The sequence below is a fragment of the Ambystoma mexicanum genome, chromosome 4q (assembly GCF_040938575.1).
Source record: "Ambystoma mexicanum isolate Mex_15411 chromosome 4q, UKY_AmexF1_1, whole genome shotgun sequence".
NCBI lineage: Eukaryota > Metazoa > Chordata > Amphibia > Caudata > Ambystomatidae > Ambystoma > Ambystoma mexicanum.
In genome coordinates, this window is record NC_090928.1 from 528,906,495 (window position 1) to 528,928,957 (window position 22,463).

At 39.2% G+C, this 22,463-nt stretch overlaps 11 non-coding genes across 11 annotated transcripts; all 11 read right to left on the reverse strand.

The window, feature by feature from the left end:
* Positions 1-548: 548 nt before the first annotated feature.
* On the reverse strand, positions 549-621 carry TRNAK-CUU (transfer RNA lysine (anticodon CUU)). The gene has a single exon. It is a non-coding gene; the product is annotated as a tRNA-Lys (tRNA).
* A 1,196-nt stretch (positions 622-1,817) lies between these two features.
* TRNAK-CUU (transfer RNA lysine (anticodon CUU)) lies at positions 1,818-1,890 on the reverse strand. The gene has a single exon. It is a non-coding gene; the product is annotated as a tRNA-Lys (tRNA).
* A 3,586-nt stretch (positions 1,891-5,476) lies between these two features.
* On the reverse strand, positions 5,477-5,549 carry TRNAK-CUU (transfer RNA lysine (anticodon CUU)). The gene has a single exon. It is a non-coding gene; the product is annotated as a tRNA-Lys (tRNA).
* A 4,164-nt stretch (positions 5,550-9,713) lies between these two features.
* Positions 9,714-9,786, reverse strand: TRNAK-CUU (transfer RNA lysine (anticodon CUU)). Its single transcript has one exon. It is a non-coding gene; the product is annotated as a tRNA-Lys (tRNA).
* A 2,546-nt stretch (positions 9,787-12,332) lies between these two features.
* TRNAK-CUU (transfer RNA lysine (anticodon CUU)) lies at positions 12,333-12,405 on the reverse strand. Its single transcript has one exon. It is a non-coding gene; the product is annotated as a tRNA-Lys (tRNA).
* A 1,196-nt stretch (positions 12,406-13,601) lies between these two features.
* TRNAK-CUU (transfer RNA lysine (anticodon CUU)) lies at positions 13,602-13,674 on the reverse strand. The gene has a single exon. It is a non-coding gene; the product is annotated as a tRNA-Lys (tRNA).
* Positions 13,675-14,870: 1,196 nt separating this feature from the next.
* TRNAK-CUU (transfer RNA lysine (anticodon CUU)) lies at positions 14,871-14,943 on the reverse strand. The gene has a single exon. It is a non-coding gene; the product is annotated as a tRNA-Lys (tRNA).
* Positions 14,944-16,921: 1,978 nt separating this feature from the next.
* Positions 16,922-16,994, reverse strand: TRNAK-CUU (transfer RNA lysine (anticodon CUU)). Its single transcript has one exon. It is a non-coding gene; the product is annotated as a tRNA-Lys (tRNA).
* Positions 16,995-19,477: 2,483 nt separating this feature from the next.
* TRNAK-CUU (transfer RNA lysine (anticodon CUU)) lies at positions 19,478-19,550 on the reverse strand. Its single transcript has one exon. It is a non-coding gene; the product is annotated as a tRNA-Lys (tRNA).
* A 1,710-nt stretch (positions 19,551-21,260) lies between these two features.
* TRNAK-CUU (transfer RNA lysine (anticodon CUU)) lies at positions 21,261-21,333 on the reverse strand. Its single transcript has one exon. It is a non-coding gene; the product is annotated as a tRNA-Lys (tRNA).
* Positions 21,334-22,033: 700 nt separating this feature from the next.
* Positions 22,034-22,106, reverse strand: TRNAK-CUU (transfer RNA lysine (anticodon CUU)). The gene has a single exon. It is a non-coding gene; the product is annotated as a tRNA-Lys (tRNA).
* Between the last annotated feature and the right edge of the window lie 357 nt (positions 22,107-22,463).

Below are 22,463 nucleotides of genomic sequence, written 5' to 3' on the forward strand. Positions count from 1 at the left end.
TGCATTCATATATTGCATGTTAACAATCAAAATATTGCAAATATTGTAAAGAGACTTTCAATTTCTATTTTTTTGGTCAAAAAGCACTAAAATTTTAGTTGTTTTCGCCCAACGTTTTCTTCCCTATCCCTGCACTGCCGCTTTCCACAGATAGGATGTATTTTTTTGGTCAAAAAGCACTACAATTTTAGTTGTTTTCGCCCAACGTGCGGCTCGAACCCACGACCCTGAGATTAAGAGTCTCATGCTCTACCGACTGAGCTAGCCGGGCTCCATTGGATGCCTATAGTTTTCTTCCCTATCCCTGCACTGCCGTTTTCCACAGATAGGATGTATTTTTTTGGTCAAAAAGCACTACAATGTTAGTTGTTTTCGCCCAACGTGCGGCTCGAACCCACGACCCTGAGATTAAGAGTCTCATGCTCTACCGACTGAGCTAGCCGGGCTCCATTGGATGCCTATAGTTTTCTTCCCTATCCCTGCACTGCCGTTTTCCACAGATAGGATGTATTTTTTTGGTCAAAAAGCACTACAATGTTAGTTGTTTTCGCCCAACGTGGGGCTCGAACCCACGACCCTGAGATTAAGAGTCTCATGCTCTACCGACTGAGCTAGCCGGGCTCCTTTGGATGCCTATAGTTTTCTTCCCTATCCCTGCACTGCCGTTTTCCACAGATAGGATGCTGTGTAATCATAGGCTCTGGTGGAGTTTGGAAAGAAAATACACATCAGCCAGAGGCAGAAATAGTCTAAGAAAGTATCAAACACAATTACCAGTCAATATCAGAACGCATTGAAGAATATCAGGAAATAGCCGATTAAACCTGTGTGGAAAAAAGTCTTATTTGTGTTTTCTCCACTTTATTTTATAGTAAGATGATGCATACTTTTTCTTTTACAGTGAATACATTAAGGTGTGGTATTGCACCATTACACATCATCCAGACATGCATTCATATATTGCATGTTAACAATGAAAATATTGCAAAGAGACTTTCAATTTCTATTTTTTTGGTCAAAAAGCACTAAAATTTTAGTTGTTTTCCCCCAACGTGGGGCTCGAACCCACGACCCTGAGATTAAGAGTCTCATGCTCTACCGACTGAGATAACCGGGCTCCTTTGGATACCTATAGTTTTCTTCCCTATCCCTGCACTGCCGTTTTCCACAGATAGGATGCTGTGTAATCGTAGGCTCTGGTGGGGTTTGGAAAGAAAATACACATCAGCCAGAGGCAGAAATAGTCTAAGAAAGTATCAAACACAATTACCAGTCAATATCAGAACGCATTGAAGAATATCAGGAAATAGCCGATTAAACCTGTGTGGAAAAAAGTCTTATTTGTGTTTTCTCCACTTTATTTTATAGTAAGATGATACATACTTTTTCTTTTACAGTGAATACATTAAGGTGTGGTATTGCCCCATTACACATCATCCAGACATGCATTCATATATTGCATGTTAACAATCAAAATATTGCAAATATTGTAAAGAGACTTTCAATTTCTATTTTTTTGGTCAAAAAGCACTAAAATTTTAGTTGTTTTCGCCCAACGTTTTCTTCCCTATCCCTGCACTGCCGCTTTCCACAGATAGGATGTATTTTTTTGGTCAAAAAGCACTACAATTTTAGTTGTTTTCGCCCAACGTGCGGCTCGAACCCACGACCCTGAGATTAAGAGTCTCATGCTCTACCGACTGAGCTAGCCGGGCTCCATTGGATGCCTATAGTTTTCTTCCCTATCCCTGCACTGCCGTTTTCCACAGATAGGATGTATTTTTTTGGTCAAAAAGCACTACAATGTTAGTTGTTTTCGCCCAACGTGGGGCTCGAACCCACGACCCTGAGATTAAGAGTCTCATGCTCTACCGACTGAGCTAGCCGGGCTCCTTTGGATGCCTATAGTTTTCTTCCCTATCCCTGCACTGCCGTTTTCCACAGATAGGATGCTGTGTAATCATAGGCTCTGGTGGAGTTTGGAAAGAAAATACACATCAGCCAGAGGCAGAAATAGTCTAAGAAAGTATCAAACACAATAACCAGTCAATATCAGAACGCATTGAAGAATATCAGGAAATAGCCGATTAAACCTGTGTGGAAAAAAGTCTTATTTGTGTTTTCTCCACTTTATTTTATAGTAAGATGATACATACTTTTTCTTTTACAGTGAATACATTAAGGTGTGGTATTGCCCCATTACACATCATCCAGACATGCATTCATATATTGCATGTTAACAATCAAAATATTGCAAATATTGTAAAGAGACTTTCAATTTCTATTTTTTTGGTCAAAAAGCACTAAAATTTTAGTTGTTTTCGCCAAACGTGGGGCTCGAACCCACGACCCTGAGATTAAGAGTCTCATGCGCTACCGACTGAGCAAGCCGGGCTCCTTTGGATGCCCATAGTTTTCTTCCCTATCCCTGCACTGCCGTTTTCCACAGATAGGATGTATTTTTTTGGTCAAAAAGCACTACAATTTTAATTGTTTTCGCCCAACATGGGGCTCGAACCCATGACCCTGAGATTAAGAGTCTCATGCTCTACCGACTGAGCTAGCCGGGCTCCTTTGGATGCCTATAGTTTTCTTCCCTATCCCTGCACTGCCGTTTTCCACAGATAGGATGCTGTGTAATCATAGGCTCTGGTGGAGTTTGGAAAGAAAATACACATCAGCCAGAGGCAGAAATAGTCTAAGAAAGTATCAAACACAATTACCAGTCAATATTAGAACGCATTGAAGAATATCAGGAAATAGCCGATTAAACATGTGTGGAAAAAAGTCTTATTTGTGTTTTCTACACTTTATTTTATAGTAAAATGATACATACTTTTTCTTTTACAGTGAATACATTAAGGTGTGGTATTGCCCCATTACACATCATCCATACATGCATTCATATATTGCATGTTAACAATCAAAATATTGCAAATATTGTAAAGAGACTTTCAATTTCTATTTTTTTGGTCAAAAAGCACTAAAATTTTAGTTGTTTTCGCCCAACGTTTTCTTCCCTATCCCTGCACTGCCGCTTTCCACAGATAGGATGTATTTTTTTGGTCAAAAAGCACTACAATTTTAGTTGTTTTCGCCCAACGTGCGGCTTGAACCCACGACCCTGAGATTAAGAGTCTCATGCTCTACCGACTGAGCTAGCCGGGCTCCATTGCATGCCTATAGTTTTCTTCCCTATCCCTGCACTGCCGTTTTCCACAGATAGGATGCTGTGTAATCATAGGCTGTGGTGGAGTTTGGAAAGAAAATACACATCAGCCAGAGGCAGAAATAGTCTAAGAAAGTATCAAACACAATTACCAGTCAATATCAGAACGCATTGAAGAATATCAGGAAATAGCCAATTAAACCTGTGTGGAAAAAAGTCTTATTTGTGTTTTCTCCACTTTATTTTATAGTAAGATGATACATACTTTTTCTTTTACAGTGAATACATTAAGGTGTGGTATTGCCCCATTACACATCATCCAGACATACATTCATATATTGCATGTTAATAATCAAAATATTGCAAATATTGTAAAGAGAATTTCAATTTCTATTTTTTTGGTCAAAAAGCACTAAAATTTTAGTTGTTTTCGCCCAACGTGGGGCTCGAACCCACGACCCTGAGATTAAGAGTCTCATGCTCTACCGACTGAGCTAACCGGGCTCCTTTGGATACCTATAGTTTTCTTCCCTATCCCTGCACTGCCGTTTTCCACAGATAGGATGCTGTGTAATCGTAGGCTCTGGTGGAGTTTGGAAAGAAAATACACATCAGCCAGAGGCAGAAATAGTCTAAGAAAGTATCAAACACAATTACCAGTCAATATCAGAACGCATTGAAGAATATCAGGAAATAGCCGATTAAACCTGTGTGGAAAAAAGTCTTATTTGTGTTTTCTCCACTTTATTTTATAGTAAGATGATACATACTTTTTCTTTTACAGTGAATACATTAAGGTGTGGTATTGCCCCATTACACATCATCCAGACATGCATTCATATATTGCATGTTAACAATCAAAATATTGCAAATATTGTAAAGAGACTTTCAATTTCTATTTTTTTGGTCAAAAAGCACTAAAATTTTAGTTGTTTTCGCCCAACGTTTTCTTCCCTATCCCTGCACTGCCGCTTTCCACAGATAGGATGTATTTTTTTGGTCAAAAAGCACTACAATTTTAGTTGTTTTCGCCCAACGTGCGGCTCGAACCCACGACCCTGAGATTAAGAGTCTCATGCTCTACCGACTGAGCTAGCCGGGCTCCATTGGATGCCTATAGTTTTCTTCCCTATCCCTGCACTGCCGTTTTCCACAGATAGGATGTATTTTTTTGGTCAAAAAGCACTACAATGTTAGTTGTTTTCGCCCAACTTGGGGCTCGAACCCACGACCCTGAGATTAAGAGTCTCATGCTCTACCGACTGAGCTAGCCGGGCTCCTTTGGATGCCTATAGTTTTCTTCCCTATCCCTGCACTGCCGTTTTCCACAGATAGGATGCTGTGTAATCATAGGCTCTGGTGGAGTTTGGAAAGAAAATACACATCAGCCAGAGGCAGAAATAGTCTAAGAAAGTATCAAACACAATTACCAGTCAATATTAGAACGCATTGAAGAATATCAGGAAATAGCCGATTAAACATGTGTGGAAAAAAGTCTTATTTGTGTTTTCTCCACTTTATTTTATAGTAAGATGATACATACTTTTTCTTTTACAGTGAATACATTAAGGTGTGGTATTGCCCCATTACACATCATCCATACATGCATTCATATATTGCATGTTAACAATCAAAATATTGCAAATATTGTAAAGAGACTTTCAATTTCTATTTTTTTGGTCAAAAAGCACTAAAATTTTAGTTGTTTTCGCCCAACGTTTTCTTCCCTATCCCTGCACTGCCGCTTTCCACAGATAGGATGTATTTTTTTGGTCAAAAAGCACTACAATTTTAGTTGTTTTCGCCCAACGTGCGGCTTGAACCCACGACCCTGAGATTAAGAGTCTCATGCTCTACCGACTGAGCTAGCCGGGCTCCATTGCATGCCTATAGTTTTCTTCCCTATCCCTGCACTGCCGTTTTCCACAGATAGGATGCTGTGTAATCATAGGCTGTGGTGGAGTTTGGAAAGAAAATACACATCAGCCAGAGGCAGAAATAGTCTAAGAAAGTATCAAACACAATTACCAGTCAATATCAGAACGCATTGAAGAATATCAGGAAATAGCCAATTAAACCTGTGTGGAAAAAAGTCTTATTTGTGTTTTCTCCACTTTATTTTATAGTAAGATGATACATACTTTTTCTTTTACAGTGAATACATTAAGGTGTGGTATTGCCCCATTACACATCATCCAGACATACATTCATATATTGCATGTTAATAATCAAAATATTGCAAATATTGTAAAGAGACTTTCAATTTCTATTTTTTTGGTCAAAAAGCACTAAAATTTTAGTTGTTTTCGCCCAACGTGGGGCTCGAACCCACGACCCTGAGATTAAGAGTCTCATGCTCTACCGACTGAGCTAGCCGGGCTCCTTTGGATGCCTATAGTTTTCTTCCCTATCCCTGCACTGCCGCTTTCCACAGATAGGATGCTGTGTAATCATAGGCTCTGGTGGAGTTTGGAAAGAAAATACACATCAGCCAGAGGCAGAAATAGTCTAAGAAAGTATCAAACACAATTACCAGTCAATATCAGAACGCATTGAAGAATATCAGGAAATAGCCGATTAAACCTGTGTGGAAAAAAGTCTTATTTGTGTTTTCTCCACTTTATTTTATAGTAAGATGATGCATACTTTTTCTTTTACAGTGAATACATTAAGGTGTGGTATTGCCCCATTACACATCATCCAGACATGCATTCATATATTGCATGTTAACAATGAAAATATTGCAAAGAGACTTTCAATTTCTATTTTTTTGGTCAAAAAGCACTACAATTTTAGTTGTTTTCGCCCAACGTGCGGCTTGAACCCACGACCCTGAGATTAAGAGTCTCATGCTCTACCGACTGAGCTAGCCGGGCTCCATTGCATGCCTATAGTTTTCTTCCCTATCCCTGCACTGCCGTTTTCCACAGATAGGATGCTGTGTAATCATAGGCTCTGGTGGAGTTTGGAAAGAAAATACACATCAGCCAGAGGCAGAAATAGTCTAAGAAAGTATCAAACACAATTACCAGTCAATATCAGAACGCATTGAAGAATATCAGGAAATAGCCGATTAAACCTGTGTGGAAAAAAGTCTTATTTGTGTTTTCTCCACTTTATTTTATAGTAAGATGATGCATACTTTTTCTTTTACAGTGAATACATTAAGGTGTGGTATTGCCCCATTACACATCATCCAGACATGCATTCATATATTGCATGTTAACAATCAAAATATTGCAAATATTGTAAAGAGACTTTCAATTTCTATTTTTTTGGTCAAAAAGCACTAAAATTTTAGTTGTTTTCGCCAAACGTGGGGCTCGAACCCACGACCCTGAGATTAAGAGTCTCATGCGCTACCGACTGAGCAAGCCGGGCTCCTTTGGATGCCCATAGTTTTCTTCCCTATCCCTGCACTGCCGTTTTCCACAGATAGGATGTATTTTTTTGGTCAAAAAGCACTACAATTTTAATTGTTTTCGCCCAACATGGGGCTCGAACCCATGACCCTGAGATTAAGAGTCTCATGCTCTACCGACTGAGCTAGCCGGGCTCCTTTGGATGCCTATAGTTTTCTTCCCTATCCCTGCACTGCCGTTTTCCACAGATAGGATGCTGTGTAATCATAGGCTCTGGTGGAGTTTGGAAAGAAAATACACATCAGCCAGAGGCAGAAATAGTCTAAGAAAGTATCAAACACAATTACCAGTCAATATTAGAACGCATTGAAGAATATCAGGAAATAGCCGATTAAACATGTGTGGAAAAAAGTCTTATTTGTGTTTTCTACACTTTATTTTATAGTAAGATGATACATACTTTTTCTTTTACAGTGAATACATTAAGGTGTGGTATTGCCCCATTACACATCATCCATACATGCATTCATATATTGCATGTTAACAATCAAAATATTGCAAATATTGTAAAGAGACTTTCAATTTCTATTTTTTTGGTCAAAAAGCACTAAAATTTTAGTTGTTTTCGCCCAACGTTTTCTTCCCTATCCCTGCACTGCCGCTTTCCACAGATAGGATGTATTTTTTTGGTCAAAAAGCACTACAATTTTAGTTGTTTTCGCCCAACGTGCGGCTTGAACCCACGACCCTGAGATTAAGAGTCTCATGCTCTACCGACTGAGCTAGCCGGGCTCCATTGCATGCCTATAGTTTTCTTCCCTATCCCTGCACTGCCGTTTTCCACAGATAGGATGCTGTGTAATCATAGGCTGTGGTGGAGTTTGGAAAGAAAATACACATCAGCCAGAGGCAGAAATAGTCTAAGAAAGTATCAAACACAATTACCAGTCAATATCAGAACGCATTGAAGAATATCAGGAAATAGCCAATTAAACCTGTGTGGAAAAAAGTCTTATTTGTGTTTTCTCCACTTTATTTTATAGTAAGATGATACATACTTTTTCTTTTACAGTGAATACATTAAGGTGTGGTATTGCCCCATTACACATCATCCAGACATACATTCATATATTGCATGTTAATAATCAAAATATTGCAAATATTGTAAAGAGAATTTCAATTTCTATTTTTTTGGTCAAAAAGCACTAAAATTTTAGTTGTTTTCGCCCAACGTGGGGCTCGAACCCACGACCCTGAGATTAAGAGTCTCATGCTCTACCGACTGAGCTAACCGGGCTCCTTTGGATACCTATAGTTTTCTTCCCTATCCCTGCACTGCCGTTTTCCACAGATAGGATGCTGTGTAATCGTAGGCTCTGGTGGAGTTTGGAAAGAAAATACACATCAGCCAGAGGCAGAAATAGTCTAAGAAAGTATCAAACACAATTACCAGTCAATATCAGAACGCATTGAAGAATATCAGGAAATAGCCGATTAAACCTGTGTGGAAAAAAGTCTTATTTGTGTTTTCTCCACTTTATTTTATAGTAAGATGATACATACTTTTTCTTTTACAGTGAATACATTAAGGTGTGGTATTGCCCCATTACACATCATCCAGACATGCATTCATATATTGCATGTTAACAATCAAAATATTGCAAATATTGTAAAGAGACTTTCAATTTCTATTTTTTTGGTCAAAAAGCACTAAAATTTTAGTTGTTTTCGCCCAACGTTTTCTTCCCTATCCCTGCACTGCCGCTTTCCACAGATAGGATGTATTTTTTTGGTCAAAAAGCACTACAATTTTAGTTGTTTTCGCCCAACGTGCGGCTCGAACCCACGACCCTGAGATTAAGAGTCTCATGCTCTACCGACTGAGCTAGCCGGGCTCCATTGGATGCCTATAGTTTTCTTCCCTATCCCTGCACTGCCGTTTTCCACAGATAGGATGTATTTTTTTGGTCAAAAAGCACTACAATGTTAGTTGTTTTCGCCCAACTTGGGGCTCGAACCCACGACCCTGAGATTAAGAGTCTCATGCTCTACCGACTGAGCTAGCCAGGCTCCTTTGGATGCCTATAGTTTTCTTCCCTATCCCTGCACTGCCGTTTTCCACAGATAGGATGCTGTGTAATCATAGGCTCTGGTGGAGTTTGGAAAGAAAATACACATCAGCCAGAGGCAGAAATAGTCTAAGAAAGTATCAAACACAATAACCAGTCAATATCAGAACGCATTGAAGAATATCAGGAAATAGCCGATTAAACCTGTGTGGAAAAAAGTCTTATTTGTGTTTTCTCCACTTTATTTTATAGTAAGATGATACATACTTTTTCTTTTACAGTGAATACATTAAGGTGTGGTATTGCCCCATTACACATCATCCAGACATGCATTCATATATTGCATGTTAACAATCAAAATATTGCAAATATTGTAAAGAGACTTTCAATTTCTATTTTTTTGGTCAAAAAGCACTAAAATTTTAGTTGTTTTCGCCAAACGTGGGGCTCGAACCCACGACCCTGAGATTAAGAGTCTCATGCGCTACCGACTGAGCAAGCCGGGCTCCTTTGGATGCCCATAGTTTTCTTCCCTATCCCTGCACTGCCGTTTTCCACAGATAGGATGTATTTTTTTGGTCAAAAAGCACTACAATTTTAATTGTTTTCGCCCAACATGGGGCTCGAACCCATGACCCTGAGATTAAGAGTCTCATGCTCTACCGACTGAGCTAGCCGGGCTCCTTTGGATGCCTATAGTTTTCTTCCCTATCCCTGCACTGCCGTTTTCCACAGATAGGATGCTGTGTAATCATAGGCTCTGGTGGAGTTTGGAAAGAAAATACACATCAGCCAGAGGCAGAAATAGTCTAAGAAAGTATCAAACACAATTACCAGTCAATATTAGAACGCATTGAAGAATATCAGGAAATAGCCGATTAAACATGTGTGGAAAAAAGTCTTATTTGTGTTTTCTCCACTTTATTTTATAGTAAGATGATACATACTTTTTCTTTTACAGTGAATACATTAAGGTGTGGTATTGCCCCATTACACATCATCCATACATGCATTCATATATTGCATGTTAACAATCAAAATATTGCAAATATTGTAAAGAGACTTTCAATTTCTATTTTTTTGGTCAAAAAGCACTAAAATTTTAGTTGTTTTCGCCCAACGTGGGGCTCGAACCCACGACCCTGAGATTAAGAGTCTCATGCTCTACCGACTGAGCTAGCCGGGCTCCTTTGGATGCCTATAGTTTTCTTCCCTATCCCTGCACTGCCGCTTTCCACAGATAGGATGCTGTGTAATCATAGGCTCTGGTGGAGTTTGGAAAGAAAATACACATCAGCCAGAGGCAGAAATAGTCTAAGAAAGTATCAAACACAATTACCAGTCAATATCAGAACGCATTGAAGAATATCAGGAAATAGCCGATTAAACCTGTGTGGAAAAAAGTCTTATTTGTGTTTTCTCCACTTTATTTTATAGTAAGATGATGCATACTTTTTCTTTTACAGTGAATACATTAAGGTGTGGTATTGCCCCATTACACATCATCCAGACATGCATTCATATATTGCATGTTAACAATGAAAATATTGCAAAGAGACTTTCAATTTCTATTTTTTTGGTCAAAAAGCACTACAATTTTAGTTGTTTTCGCCCAACGTGCGGCTTGAACCCACGACCCTGAGATTAAGAGTCTCATGCTCTACCGACTGAGCTAGCCGGGCTCCATTGCATGCCTATAGTTTTCTTCCCTATCCCTGCACTGCCGTTTTCCACAGATAGGATGCTGTGTAATCATAGGCTCTGGTGGAGTTTGGAAAGAAAATACACATCAGCCAGAGGCAGAAATAGTCTAAGAAAGTATCAAACACAATTACCAGTCAATATCAGAACGCATTGAAGAATATCAGGAAATAGCCGATTAAACCTGTGTGGAAAAAAGTCTTATTTGTGTTTTCTCCACTTTATTTTATAGTAAGATGATGCATACTTTTTCTTTTACAGTGAATACATTAAGGTGTGGTATTGCCCCATTACACATCATCCAGACATGCATTCATATATTGCATGTTAACAATGAAAATATTGCAGAGACTTTCAATTTCTATTTTTTTGGTCAAAAAGCACTAAAATTTTAGTTGTTTTCGCCCAACGTGGGGCTCGAACCCACGACCCTGAGATTAAGAGTCTCATGCTCTACCGACTGAGCTAGCCGGTCTCCTTTGGATGCCTATAGTTTTCTTCCCTATCCCTGCACTGCCGTTTTCCACAGATAGGATGCTGTGTAATCATAGGCTCTGGTGGAGTTTGGAAAGAAAATACACATCAGCCAGAGGCAGAAATAGTCTAAGAAAGTATCAAACACAATTACCAGTCAATATCAGAACGCATTGAAGAATATCAGGAAATAGCCGATTAAACCTGTGTGGAAAAAAGTCTTATTTGTGTTTTCTCCACTTTATTTTATAGTAAGATGATACATACTTTTTCTTTTACAGTGAATACATTAAGGTGTGGTATTGCCCCATTACACATCATCCAGACATGCATTCATATATTGCATGTTAACAATCAAAATATTGCAAATATTGTAAAGAGACTTTCAATTTCTATTTTTTTGGTCAAAAAGCACTCAAATTTTAGTTGTTTTCGCCCAACGTTTTCTTCCCTATCCCTGCACTGCCGCTTTCCACAGATAGGATGTATTTTTTTGGTCAAAAAAGCACTACAATTTTAGTTGTTTTCGCCCAACGTGCGGCTCGAACCCACGACCCTGAGATTAAGAGTCTCATGCTCTACCGACTGAGCTAGTCGGGCCCCATTGGATGCCTATAGTTTTCTTCCCTATCCCTGCACTGCCGTTTTCCACAGATAGGATGTATTTTTTTGGTCAAAAAGCACTACAATTTTAGTTGTTTTCACCCAACGTGGGGCTTGAACCCACGACTCTGAGATTAAGAGTCTCATGCTCTACCGACTGAGCTAGCCGGGCTCCTTTGGATGCCTATAGTTTTCTTCCCTATCCCTGCACTGCCGTTTTCCACAGATAGGATGCTGTGTAATCATAGGCTCTGGTGGAGTTTGGAAAGAAAATACACATCAGCCAGAGGCAGAAATAGTCTAAGAAAGTATCAAACACAATTACCAGTCAATATCAGAACGCATTGAAGAATATCAGGAAATAGCCGATTAAACCTGTGTGGAAAAAAGTCTTATTTGTGTTTTCTCCACTTTATTTTATAGTAAGATGATACATACTTTTTCTTTTACAGTGAATACATTAAGGTGTGGTATTGCCCCATTACACATCATCCAGACATGCATTCATATATTGCATGTTAACAATCAAAATATTGCAAATATTGTAAAGAGACTTTCAATTTCTATTTTTTTGGTCAAAAAGCACTAAAATTTTAGTTGTTTTCACCCAACGTGGGGCTCGAACCCACGACCCTGAGATTAAGAGTCTCATGCGCTACTGACTGAGCAAGCCGGGCTCATTTGGCTGCCCATAGTTTTCTTCCCTATCCCTGCACTGCCGTTTTCCACAGATAGGATGTATTTTTTTGGTCAAAAAGCACTACAATTTTAGTTGTTTTCGCCCAAAGTGGGGCTCGAACCCACGACCCTGAGATTAAGAGTCTCATGCTCTACCGACTGAGCTAGCCGGGCTCTTTTGGATGCCTATAGTTTTCTTCCCTATCCCTGCACTGCCGTTTTCCACAGATAGGATGTATTTTTTTGGTCAAAAAGCACTACAATTTTAGTTGTTTTCGCCCAACGTGGGGCTCGAACCCACGACCCTGAGATTAAGAGTCTCATGCTCTACCGACTGAGCTAGCCGGGCTCCTTTGGATGCCTATAGTTTTCTTCCCTATCCCTGTACTGCCGCTTTCCACAGATAGGATGCTGTGTAATCATAGGCTCTGGTGGAGTTTGGAAAGAAAATACACATCAGCCAGAGGCAGAAATAGTCTAAGAAAGTATCAAACACAATTACCAGTCAATATCAGAACGCATTGAAGAATATCAGGAAATAGCCGATTAAACCTGTGTGGAAAAAAGTCTTATTTGTGTTTTCTCCACTTTATTTTATAGTAAGATGATGCATACTTTTTCTTTTACAGTGAATACATTAAGGTGTGGTATTGCACCATTACACATCATCCAGACATGCATTCATATATTGCATGTTAACAATGAAAATATTGCAAAGAGACTTTCAATTTCTATTTTTTTGGTCAAAAAGCACTAAAATTTTAGTTGTTTTCCCCCAACGTGGGGCTCGAACCCACGACCCTGAGATTAAGAGTCTCATGCTCTACCGACTGAGCTAACCGGGCTCCTTTGGATACCTATAGTTTTCTTCCCTATCCCTGCACTGCCGTTTTCCACAGATAGGATGCTGTGTAATCGTAGGCTCTGGTGGAGTTTGGAAAGAAAATACACATCAGCCAGAGGCAGAAATAGTCTAAGAAAGTATCAAACACAATTACCAGTCAATATCAGAACGCATTGAAGAATATCAGGAAATAGCCGATTAAACCTGTGTGGAAAAAAGTCTTATTTGTGTTTTCTCCACTTTATTTTATAGTAAGATGATACATACTTTTTCTTTTACAGTGAATACATTAAGGTGTGGTATTGCCCCATTACACATCATCCAGACATGCATTCATATATTGCATGTTAACAATCAAAATATTGCAAATATTGTAAAGAGACTTTCAATTTCTATTTTTTTGGTCAAAAAGCACTAAAATTTTAGTTGTTTTCGCCCAACGTTTTCTTCCCTATCCCTGCACTGCCGCTTTCCACAGATAGGATGTATTTTTTTGGTCAAAAAGCACTACAATTTTAGTTGTTTTCGCCCAACGTGCGGCTCGAACCCACGACCCTGAGATTAAGAGTCTCATGCTCTACCGACTGAGCTAGCCGGGCTCCATTGGATGCCTATAGTTTTCTTCCCTATCCCTGCACTGCCGTTTTCCACAGATAGGATGTATTTTTTTGGTCAAAAAGCACTACAATGTTAGTTGTTTTCGCCCAACGTGGGGCTCGAACCCACGACCCTGAGATTAAGAGTCTCATGCTCTACCGACTGAGCTAGCCGGGCTCCTTTGGATGCCTATAGTTTTCTTCCCTATCCCTGCACTGCCGTTTTCCACAGATAGGATGCTGTGTAATCATAGGCTCTGGTGGAGTTTGGAAAGAAAATACACATCAGCCAGAGGCAGAAATAGTCTAAGAAAGTATCAAACACAATTACCAGTCAATATCAGAACGCATTGAAGAATATCAGGAAATAGCCGATTAAACCTGTGTGGAAAAAAGTCTTATTTGTGTTTTCTCCACTTTATTTTATAGTAAGATGATGCATACTTTTTCTTTTACAGTGAATACATTAAGGTGTGGTATTGCACCATTACACATCATCCAGACATGCATTCATATATTGCATGTTAACAATGAAAATATTGCAAAGAGACTTTCAATTTCTATTTTTTTGGTCAAAAAGCACTAAAATTTTAGTTGTTTTCCCCCAACGTGGGGCTCGAACCCACGACCCTGAGATTAAGAGTCTCATGCTCTACCGACTGAGCTAACCGGGCTCCTTTGGATACCTATAGTTTTCTTCCCTATCCCTGCACTGCCGTTTTCCACAGATAGGATGCTGTGTAATCGTAGGCTCTGGTGGAGTTTGGAAAGAAAATACACATCAGCCAGAGGCAGAAATAGTCTAAGAAAGTATCAAACACAATTACCAGTCAATATCAGAACGCATTGAAGAATATCAGGAAATAGCCGATTAAACCTGTGTGGAAAAAAGTCTTATTTGTGTTTTCTCCACTTTATTTTATAGTAAGATGATACATACTTTTTCTTTTACAGTGAATACATTAAGGTGTGGTATTGCCCCATTACACATCATCCAGACATGCATTCATATATTGCATGTTAACAATCAAAATATTGCAAATATTGTAAAGAGACTTTCAATTTCTATTTTTTTGGTCAAAAAGCACTAAAATTTTAGTTGTTTTCGCCCAACGTTTTCTTCCCTATCCCTGCACTGCCGCTTTCCACAGATAGGATGTATTTTTTTGGTCAAAAAGCACTACAATTTTAGTTGTTTTCGCCCAACGTGCGGCTCGAACCCACGACCCTGAGATTAAGAGTCTCATGCTCTACCGACTGAGCTAGCCGGGCTCCATTGGATGCCTATAGTTTTCTTCCCTATCCCTGCACTGCCGTTTTCCACAGATAGGATGTATTTTTTTGGTCAAAAAGCACTACAATGTTAGTTGTTTTCGCCCAACGTGGGGCTCGAACCCACGACCCTGAGATTAAGAGTCTCATGCTCTACCGACTGAGCTAGCCGGGCTCCTTTGGATGCCTATAGTTTTCTTCCCTATCCCTGCACTGCCGTTTTCCACAGATAGGATGCTGTGTAATCATAGGCTCTGGTGGAGTTTGGAAAGAAAATACACATCAGCCAGAGGCAGAAATAGTCTAAGAAAGTATCAAACACAATAACCAGTCAATATCAGAACGCATTGAAGAATATCAGGAAATAGCCGATTAAACCTGTGTGGAAAAAAGTCTTATTTGTGTTTTCTCCACTTTATTTTATAGTAAGATGATACATACTTTTTCTTTTACAGTGAATACATTAAGGTGTGGTATTGCCCCATTACACATCATCCAGACATGCATTCATATATTGCATGTTAACAATCAAAATATTGCAAATATTGTAAAGAGACTTTCAATTTCTATTTTTTTGGTCAAAAAGCACTAAAATTTTAGTTGTTTTCGCCAAACGTGGGGCTCGAACCCACGACCCTGAGATTAAGAGTCTCATGCGCTACCGACTGAGCAAGCCGGGCTCCTTTGGATGCCCATAGTTTTCTTCCCTATCCCTGCACTGCCGTTTTCCACAGATAGGATGTATTTTTTTGGTCAAAAAGCACTACAATTTTAATTGTTTTCGCCCAACATGGGGCTCGAACCCATGACCCTGAGATTAAGAGTCTCATGCTCTACCGACTGAGCTAGCCGGGCTCCTTTGGATGCCTATAGTTTTCTTCCCTATCCCTGCACTGCCGTTTTCCACAGATAGGATGCTGTGTAATCATAGGCTCTGGTGGAGTTTGGAAAGAAAATACACATCAGCCAGAGGCAGAAATAGTCTAAGAAAGTATCAAACACAATTACCAGTCAATATTAGAACGCATTGAAGAATATCAGGAAATAGCCGATTAAACATGTGTGGAAAAAAGTCTTATTTGTGTTTTCTCCACTTTATTTTATAGTAAGATGATACATACTTTTTCTTTTACAGTGAATACATTAAGGTGTGGTATTGCCCCATTACACATCATCCATACATGCATTCATATATTGCATGTTAACAATCAAAATATTGCAAATATTGTAAAGAGACTTTCAATTTCTATTTTTTTGGTCAAAAAGCACTAAAATTTTAGTTGTTTTCGCCCAACGTTTTCTTCCCTATCCCTGCACTGCCGCTTTCCACAGATAGGATGTATTTTTTTGGTCAAAAAGCACTACAATTTTAGTTGTTTTCGCCCAACGTGCGGCTTGAACCCACGACCCTGAGATTAAGAGTCTCATGCTCTACCGACTGAGCTAGCCGGGCTCCATTGCATGCCTATAGTTTTCTTCCCTATCCCTGCACTGCCGTTTTCCACAGATAGGATGCTGTGTAATCATAGGCTGTGGTGGAGTTTGGAAAGAAAATACACATCAGCCAGAGGCAGAAATAGTCTAAGAAAGTATCAAACACAATTACCAGTCAATATCAGAACGCATTGAAGAATATCAGGAAATAGCCAATTAAACCTGTGTGGAAAAAAGTCTTATTTGTGTTTTCTCCACTTTATTTTATAGTAAGATGATACATACTTTTTCTTTTACAGTGAATACATTAAGGTGTGGTATTGCCCCATTACACATCATCCAGACATGCATTCATATATTGCATGTTAACAATCAAAATATTGCAAATATTGTAAAGAGACTTTCAATTTCTATTTTTTTGGTCAAAAAGCACTAAAATTTTAGTTGTTTTCGCCCAACGTTTTCTTCCCTATCCCTGCACTGCCGCTTTCCACAGATAGGATGTATTTTTTTGGTCAAAAAGCACTACAATTTTAGTTGTTTTCGCCCAACGTGCGGCTCGAACCCACGACCCTGAGATTAAGAGTCTCATGCTCTACCGACTGAGCTAGCCGGGCTCCATTGGATGCCTATAGTTTTCTTCCCTATCCCTGCACTGCCGTTTTCCACAGATAGGATGTATTTTTTTGGTCAAAAAGCACTACAATGTTAGTTGTTTTCGCCCAACGTGGGGCTCGAACCCACGACCCTGAGATTAAGAGTCTCATGCTCTACCGACTGAGCTAGCCGGGCTCCTTTGGATGCCTATAGTTTTCTTCCCTATCCCTGCACTGCCGTTTTCCACAGATAGGATGCTGTGTAATCATAGGCTCTGGTGGAGTTTGGAAAGAAAATACACATCAGCCAGAGGCAGAAATAGTCTAAGAAAGTATCAAACACAATAACCAGTCAATATCAGAACGCATTGAAGAATATCAGGAAATAGCCGATTAAACCTGTGTGGAAAAAAGTCTTATTTGTGTTTTCTCCACTTTATTTTATAGTAAGATGATACATACTTTTTCTTTTACAGTGAATACATTAAGGTGTGGTATTGCCCCATTACACATCATCCAGACATGCATTCATATATTGCATGTTAACAATCAAAATATTGCAAATATTGTAAAGAGACTTTCAATTTCTATTTTTTTGGTCAAAAAGCACTAAAATTTTAGTTGTTTTCGCCAAACGTGGGGCTCGAACCCACGACCCTGAGATTAAGAGTCTCATGCGCTACCGACTGAGCAAGCCGGGCTCCTTTGGATGCCCATAGTTTTCTTCCCTATCCCTGCACTGCCGTTTTCCACAGATAGGATGTATTTTTTTGGTCAAAAAGCACTACAATTTTAATTGTTTTCGCCCAACATGGGGCTCGAACCCATGACCCTGAGATTAAGAGTCTCATGCTCTACCGACTGAGCTAGCCGGGCTCCTTTGGATGCCTATAGTTTTCTTCCCTATCCCTGCACTGCCGTTTTCCACAGATAGGATGCTGTGTAATCATAGGCTCTGGTGGAGTTTGGAAAGAAAATACACATCAGCCAGAGGCAGAAATAGTCTAAGAAAGTATCAAACACAATTACCAGTCAATATTAGAACGCATTGAAGAATATCAGGAAATAGCCGATTAAACATGTGTGGAAAAAAGTCTTATTTGTGTTTTCTCCACTTTATTTTATAGTAAGATGATACATACTTTTTCTTTTACAGTGAATACATTAAGGTGTGGTATTGCCCCATTACACATCATCCATACATGCATTCATATATTGCATGTTAACAATCAAAATATTGCAAATATTGTAAAGAGACTTTCAATTTCTATTTTTTTGGTCAAAAAGCACTAAAATTTTAGTTGTTTTCGCCCAACGTTTTCTTCCCTATCCCTGCACTGCCGCTTTCCACAGATAGGATGTATTTTTTTGGTCAAAAAGCACTACAATTTTAGTTGTTTTCGCCCAACGTGCGGCTTGAACCCACGACCCTGAGATTAAGAGTCTCATGCTCTACCGACTGAGCTAGCCGGGCTCCATTGCATGCCTATAGTTTTCTTCCCTATCCCTGCACTGCCGTTTTCCACAGATAGGATGCTGTGTAATCATAGGCTGTGGTGGAGTTTGGAAAGAAAATACACATCAGCCAGAGGCAGAAATAGTCTAAGAAAGTATCAAACACAATTACCAGTCAATATCAGAACGCATTGAAGAATATCAGGAAATAGCCAATTAAACCTGTGTGGAAAAAAGTCTTATTTGTGTTTTCTCCACTTTATTTTATAGTAAGATGATACATACTTTTTCTTTTACAGTGAATACATTAAGGTGTGGTATTGCCCCATTACACATCATCCAGACATACATTCATATATTGCATGTTAATAATCAAAATATTGCAAATATTGTAAAGAGAATTTCAATTTCTATTTTTTTGGTCAAAAAGCACTAAAATTTTAGTTGTTTTCGCCCAACGTGGGGCTCGAACCCACGACCCTGAGATTAAGAGTCTCATGCTCTACCGACTGAGCTAACCGGGCTCCTTTGGATACCTATAGTTTTCTTCCCTATCCCTGCACTGCCGTTTTCCACAGATAGGATGCTGTGTAATCGTAGGCTCTGGTGGAGTTTGGAAAGAAAATACACATCAGCCAGAGGCAGAAATAGTCTAAGAAAGTATCAAACACAATTACCAGTCAATATCAGAACGCATTGAAGAATATCAGGAAATAGCCGATTAAACCTGTGTGGAAAAAAGTCTTATTTGTGTTTTCTCCACTTTATTTTATAGTAAGATGATACATACTTTTTCTTTTACAGTGAATACATTAAGGTGTGGTATTGCCCCATTACACATCATCCAGACATGCATTCATATATTGCATGTTAACAATCAAAATATTGCAAATATTGTAAAGAGACTTTCAATTTCTATTTTTTTGGTCAAAAAGCACTAAAATTTTAGTTGTTTTCGCCCAACGTTTTCTTCCCTATCCCTGCACTGCCGCTTTCCACAGATAGGATGTATTTTTTTGGTCAAAAAGCACTACAATTTTAGTTGTTTTCGCCCAACGTGCGGCTCGAACCCACGACCCTGAGATTAAGAGTCTCATGCTCTACCGACTGAGCTAGCCGGGCTCCATTGGATGCCTATAGTTTTCTTCCCTATCCCTGCACTGCCGTTTTCCACAGATAGGATGTATTTTTTTGGTCAAAAAGCACTACAATGTTAGTTGTTTTCGCCCAACGTGGGGCTCGAACCCACGACCCTGAGATTAAGAGTCTCATGCTCTACCGACTGAGCTAGCCGGGCTCCTTTGGATGCCTATAGTTTTCTTCCCTATCCCTGCACTGCCGTTTTCCACAGATAGGATGCTGTGTAATCATAGGCTCTGGTGGAGTTTGGAAAGAAAATACACATCAGCCAGAGGCAGAAATAGTCTAAGAAAGTATCAAACACAATAACCAGTCAATATCAGAACGCATTGAAGAATATCAGGAAATAGCCGATTAAACCTGTGTGGAAAAAAGTCTTATTTGTGTTTTCTCCACTTTATTTTATAGTAAGATGATACATACTTTTTCTTTTACAGTGAATACATTAAGGTGTGGTATTGCCCCATTACACATCATCCAGACATGCATTTATATATTGCATGTTAACAATCAAAATATTGCAAATATTGTAAAGAGACTTTCAATTTCTATTGTTTTGGTCAAAAAGCACTAAAATTTTAGTTGTTTTCGCCAAACGTGGGGCTCGAACCCACGACCCTGAGATTAAGAGTCTCATGCGCTACCGACTGAGCAAGCCGGGCTCCTTTGGATGCCCATAGTTTTCTTCCCTATCCCTGCACTGCCGTTTTCCACAGATAGGATGTATTTTTTTGGTCAAAAAGCACTAAAATTTTAATTGTTTTCGCCCAACATGGGGCTCGAACCCATGACCCTGAGATTAAGAGTCTCATGCTCTACCGACTGAGCTAGCCGGGCTCCTTTGGATGCCTATAGTTTTCTTCCCTATCCCTGCACTGCCGTTTTCCACAGATAGGATGCTGTGTAATCATAGGCTCTGGTGGAGTTTGGAAAGAAAATACACATCAGCCAGAGGCAGAAATAGTCTAAGAAAGTATCAAACACAATTACCAGTCAATATTAGAACGCATTGAAGAATATCAGGAAATAGCCGATTAAACATGTGTGGAAAAAAGTCTTATTTGTGTTTTCTCCACTTTATTTTATAGTAAGATGATACATACTTTTTCTTTTACAGTGAATACATTAAGGTGTGGTATTGCCCCATTACACATCATCCATACATGCATTCATATATTGCATGTTAACAATCAAAATATTGCAAATATTGTAAAGAGACTTTCAATTTCTATTTTTTTGGTCAAAAAGCACTAAAATTTTAGTTGTTTTCGCCCAACGTTTTCTTCCCTATCCCTGCACTGCCGCTTTCCACAGATAGGATGTATTTTTTTGGTCAAAAAGCACTACAATTTTAGTTGTTTTCGCCCAACGTGCGGCTTGAACCCACGACCCTGAGATTAAGAGTCTCATGCTCTACCGACTGAGCTAGCCGGGCTCCATTGCATGCCTATAGTTTTCTTCCCTATCCCTGCACTGCCGTTTTCCACAGATAGGATGCTGTGTAATCATAGGCTGTGGTGGAGTTTGGAAAGAAAATACACATCAGCCAGAGGCAGAAATAGTCTAAGAAAGTATCAAACACAATTACCAGTCAATATCAGAACGCATTGAAGAATATCAGGAAATAGCCAATTAAACCTGTGTGGAAAAAAGTCTTATTTGTGTTTTCTCCACTTTATTTTATAGTAAGATGATACATACTTTTTCTTTTACAGTGAATACATTAAGGTGTGGTATTGCCCCATTACACATCATCCAGACATACATTCATATATTGCATGTTAATAATCAAAATATTGCAAATATTGTAAAGAGACTTTCAATTTCTATTTTTTTGGTCAAAAAGCACTAAAATTTTAGTTGTTTTCGCCCAACGTGGGGCTCGAACCCACGACCCTGAGATTAAGAGTCTCATGCTCTACCGACTGAGCTAGCCGGGCTCCTTTGGATGCCTATAGTTTTCTTCCCTATCCCTGCACTGCCGCTTTCCACAGATAGGATGCTGTGTAATCATAGGCTCTGGTGGAGTTTGGAAAGAAAATACACATCAGCCAGAGGCAGAAATAGTCTAAGAAAGTATCAAACACAATTACCAGTCAATATCAGAACGCATTGAAGAATATCAGGAAATAGCCGATTAAACCTGTGTGGAAAAAAGTCTTATTTGTGTTTTCTCCACTTTATTTTATAGTAAGATGATACATACTTTTTCTTTTACAGTGAATACATTAAGGTGTGGTATTGCCCCATTACACATCATCCAGACATGCATTCATATATTGCATGTTAACAATCAAAATATTGCAAATATTGTAAAGAGACTTTCAATTTCTATTTTTTTGGTCAAAAAGCACTAAAATTTTAGTTGTTTTCGCCCAACGTTTTCTTCCCTATCCCTGCACTGCCGCTTTCCACAGATAGGATGTATTTTTTTGGTCAAAAAGCACTACAATTTTAGTTGTTTTCGCCCAACGTGCGGCTCGAACCCACGACCCTGAGATTAAGAGTCTCATGCTCTACCCACTGAGCTAGCCGGGCTCCATTGAATGCCTATAGTTTTCTTCCCTATCCCTGCACTGCCGTTTTCCACAGATAGGATGTATTTTTTTGGTCAAAAAGCACTACAATGTTAGTTGTTTTCGCCCAACGTGGGGCTCGAACCCACGACCCTGAGATTAAGAGTCTCATGCTCTACCGACTGAGCTAGCCGGGCTCCTTTGGATGCCTATAGTTTTCTTCCCTATCCCTGCACTGCCGTTTTCCACAGATAGGATGCTGTGTAATCATAGGCTCTGGTGGAGTTTGGAAAGAAAATACACATCAGCCAGAGGCAGAAATAGTCTAAGAAAGTATCAAACACAATAACCAGTCAATATCAGAACGCATTGAAGAATATCAGGAAATAGCCGATTAAACCTGTGTGGAAAAAAGTCTTATTTGTGTTTTCTCCACTTTATTTTATAGTAAGATGATACATACTTTTTCTTTTACAGTGAATACATTAAGGTGTGGTATTGCCCCATTACACATCATCCAGACATGCATTCATATATTGCATGTTAACAATCAA